Source organism: Triticum dicoccoides, chromosome 3A (assembly GCF_002162155.2).
Source record: "Triticum dicoccoides isolate Atlit2015 ecotype Zavitan chromosome 3A, WEW_v2.0, whole genome shotgun sequence".
NCBI lineage: Eukaryota > Viridiplantae > Streptophyta > Magnoliopsida > Poales > Poaceae > Triticum > Triticum dicoccoides.
This window is the reverse complement of record NC_041384.1, coordinates 474,806,097-474,810,702: the sequence shown is the minus strand read 5'-3', so window position 1 is coordinate 474,810,702 and position 4,606 is coordinate 474,806,097.

Sequence of the window (4,606 nt, the reverse complement as noted above, 5' to 3'; positions counted from 1 at the left end):
CTTGACCTAGATCTGTTCTTAGGGTTCCATGTTCGTGCTGTGTTCGTCACTTGCTCATACTTGTATTCCGACTCTTGGATGAATCTGTAAACTCCCGCTGTGTTCAGTAGTAATCTTTAAGCATCCGCCTGTTATTTCTTATCTAAGCCCATAGACCTCACGCACATACCCGCTCAATGGTTCACTTCCGTTCCGCCTTACTCTTCGGAATATTTTCTGTTTTTGTAAGCTCGCTGTGGATCCGTGGCTGTAATAAGATCTTGTGAAACCTGTTTCTGTATACCTAGTTGTCCATAGCTTCAATTTCTTCCGATGCTTAGGTCAGGCGGTTTAACTTATCATAGAAAAAAGTTACTAAACCGGTGTATACCATTAGTCCCCTGGTTGAACCGCCAGAATCCACATGATGCCGCATTGTGGAAGACCGGTTTATCATAGTTTAGATCAACACCTTCTTTTACCCAGCGTGTTCTTGAACCAGATCATCTATTTCTTGTAGATCTCGCCATGGCCAAACAAGTGTATGAGTGCAATTGGGTTCCTTCTCGCGTCACGGAATCACAGTTGGATGATCTAGTCTTGATCGGCGCTTTAGACAGTAAAGATACGATCCACTAGAGGGTTCCTGGAAATGAATGTCCACCTACCCCCCAGGAAGGAGAGGTTGTAGTCTTCGTAGATCACTTGGCCCGGGGATTCAAACCGCCCGGCTCTAAATTTTACCGGGATGTATTAGCCAATTTTCAGCTCCGTCCACAGGATATTGGCCCCAACTCTGTTACCAATCTATGCCACTTTCAAGTGCTCTCTGAGGTATACTTTCAAGAGGAGCCTTCAGTCGAATTGTTTAGAGACCTCTTTCATTTAAACCGTCGCACTGAATTCACCGATGGCCCCAACACTGAATTGGGTGGTATGGCCATTCAGAAGAGGAAGGAAATCACTTATCCCCACGTCAAACTCCATACTCACCCCAAGGAGTGGAATGCAACTTGGTTTTATTGCAAGGATACCTCCCCTGACAATGAAAATCCCTTGCCTTATTGATGATGATGCTTGTCAGGATGACGCTGAAGCCAGCAATGCGGAATTCGTTGAGGTAACTATTCTCTCTTCCGATTCAGAAATCTTGCCTTTGCCAAAACTTCGACAGGCAAACCGGAAAGTTAAATTTTCTCATCCTCTTGATTATTTGGATCCTAAATTTCATATGAAGATTCAGCAACATGAAGTTCTCCGCACAACCCGGCACAGTGGCCAGGTAGTTACCTCCACCGGTTTACCAAACAGTCCGGTTCGAAAACGCCGCTCCGAGGTCTCTGACCTTTTTGTTGATTTACATCCTAAAGCGGGTTTCTTCCGTCAACCTCTTAACCCATCCGACTCCAATTATCAGGTTACTTCTCATTCATATTCTGGTGAATCGTCGGCCACTCAGCTGCCACCGTTAAAAATGGTTCTTGTGTAAGCTAAGCTGAACATATGCTTCCAGTACACTGTATAATGGCTTATGCTTTTCCTTGACTCTTTGGTTTTCTTTCAGGGCCAAACCTAAACCGAGCAAGAAAGCCCGCCTGGATAAAGCGGCCGAAGAGGATGTAGCCCAAGAACATGACAAAATGCCAGATCTTGAGACATTTGCTCCTGAAGATATTCCCAATGATCCTCCTTTACAAGACGATGCTATTCCCGAAGAGAGGCCTATTAATACTTCAGTCTCTGCTGACCCGCCTGTCAGCTCCGTCCGGATTGAGAAATCCCACAGCCCTGTTGACAAACCGATCACACAAACCGGCGAGTCCAAAGATGATGATGTTGTGATTACCGGTGTAGGCCGCTTTGAACCCGGGAATCCTGTCACCTTAACCAAGCATACTATAGAAGAGGATTTTTCCGCTCTGAATAAAGAAAAATGGGATGTTGAACTGGAGACATATGCTGCTCTGAGCGCCCAAGATCTTCATTCCGGCTATCTAAACCGGCTTTATACTAGCCGTGACTGTGAAGCTGGTCTGGTAAAAATGATGAGGGATAAATTTGAGGTAACTTACTTCTTTACTGCCTGCCTTTGCACCAATCCTCCTAGCCCCCAAGGGTCGGTTTGTAGCCTTTGTCAAACCGGGACTTGAATATGATCCCCAACACTTTTGAAATCCATTAATATAGCCCCCAAGGGCCGGTTTAACTTAGCAGAATTAGACCGGGGCTCGGACAGAAAAACTATCCTTAGAACATAATTTGATCAAATAGCCATTAGCCCCCAAGTGCCAAGTTGAATACCTGTATTGAGCTTGGGACTTCGCAATCTAATAACTTGATGAAAATTGAAGGTGCATTAGCCCCCAAGTATCAGGCGTATAACTTTGTTTATGTGGTTGATACTTCAATTTCTTTGAACCGTTTGTTGAAAGCTAAATGTTGTCTGTATGCAGGCTGAGGTGAGAATCAAGGAGGACCGGATTGCCGATTTGCAGGAGGCCTTGAAAACCCAACAGGCTAAAATAGACAAGGCAAAGGAAGAACTAACCAGCGCCTTGAGTACCGCTGAACAGCTGAAGAAGGGTTTCAAGAAAGAGCGGGCTGATTGGGCCACTGAGAAGGCCGCTTTAACCAAAAGAGCGGAAAATGCTGAAGCTGCCCTTAAACCGGTGGTGGATGAACTTACGGTCGTAAAGCAGCAAATACACTCCATGACCGCTGCAATCTTTGGTAAGCTCCTTTTAACTTCTGTGATAATTTTAACCTGCTGTAATGTAAATCCGGTGTGAGACCGTCCCTGTATTGTTGTAGGCACACGCATTGGGCACTTAGGAAATGATGTGCGGAAGAAACTGAAGGTTGCCTACACCTTAGTGGAACAATTATATACCGGAGCCCAGCGGATCATCACCACAGCCTCTCATAACAACCCGGCACCTTCTTTAATCCAGGACACTCTTAACAGGTTGTCGATGCTTCTGGCTCGGATGGAGGAGCTGAAGAAATCTGCTGCTTGAACCGGAGCTATTAACGCTTTGATCCGGGCAAAGGCATGGGTGCCAGATTTCGATCCTGTGGAAGCATCTCAAGGCTATCCCAGCCTGAAGGAAGATGGCTCTGAATTTAACGAAGAGGATTTAAGGGCAATAAACTGTGCAGTGCGCCCTCTGGCTTGTCAGCTAGCTGAAGAGGCAGACTTGACGCATTATCAAGCACAATACAATGACCAGAACAAGCGAGTGCCTGCCCCAACTCTTGAAGCGGAGAATCTGATCCCTCCAATCCGTAAGCACACTTACGCTCCTGATATTGAACCATCTTCCCTAATCCATGAAGAGGCTGTTTTCCAAGCTTTAATGGGAATCGACTGGACCACTGTTGATTTCCAGCCAATGGGTAGAGACGAGGAAGCTGAAGTGGCGGATGATGAGGAGCAGGCTTGAACCGGAAGCCGGTTTGGATAGCTGTCTTTGGCATCTTTCCAAAAGAACAATGATCTTATTTGGGCACCGTGCTGCCTTGTAATAGAATAGTTAATACTTCTGCCTTGAATATGCCTTCGCGCATAAGTACTGAAGCTTTTGTTCGAAAAACTTCAATTCATATTTCCTGCCATGTCTGGGCATGAAGCTGGCTTAGCCAAGCTTGAAGCGGAGGTTTTATAAACCATTATCGTCAATAAGGGGGGAGAAAACAGCTCCCATAAAAGAAAAGGTAAAACGGGCATACTTCTCCGGATTAAAGGGGAATCAAATCCATCGGCTGAACCGGAAAAAGGGTGGTTGCTGACATAAAAGAAATCCAACAAAAACAAAGAACAAACAAACCATGAAAATAACATGGAAGCAAAGGCAATGATAAAAACCATTTGCAAAAAATATGCTATACTGAGCTGATCAGATGGTGTTACCATGGTCGGACAGGACCAAGCCCCCAATAGGAGTGACAATGATTCAAGTCAGCCAGGTCCCCAAATGATTCGTGGCATATATGCCAGATCAAGAGGCGTGGCAATGGTTCGGGTTCGACCAAGCCCCCAAGTGATTTTGTGGCCTTAGGCCGATCAAGAGGCGTGACTGGTTCAGACGTGACCATGTCCCCAAGTGATCTGGTGGCTGTCGCCTATCAAAAGGTGTCGCGTTGGTTCGGACACGACCAAGGCCCCAAGTGATATATAAAAAGCAAATGTCAAGGGGAAAACCGGAGGCCGCTTTAAAAACAGAACCACTCCAGGTAACCACGCATGATAAGAAAGACAGAGACCCCGCTTTAGCTGAAGCTCCGGCTTTATTATATCAAAGATAATATATACACTATCATGATATGTACATAGATAGAGCCGATGGCTCAAGTGTAGTAAGGCCGAAGATGAGCTATATTCCACGGCCTGTTGGTCTCCTCCTCTGATGTACGTGAGTCTTTATGCTCTCGAATATCAATCAGATAGTACGACCCGTTGTGCAAATTCTTGCTGACCACGAAAGGTCCCTCCCAAGGTGGGGATAACTTGTGCATATCCGTCTGATCTTGGATGAGTCGAAGCACCAAATCTCCTTCTTGAAAAGTTCTGGTTCTAACCCGGCGACTGTGATAGCGACGAAGATCTTGCTGGTAAATCGCCGAACGG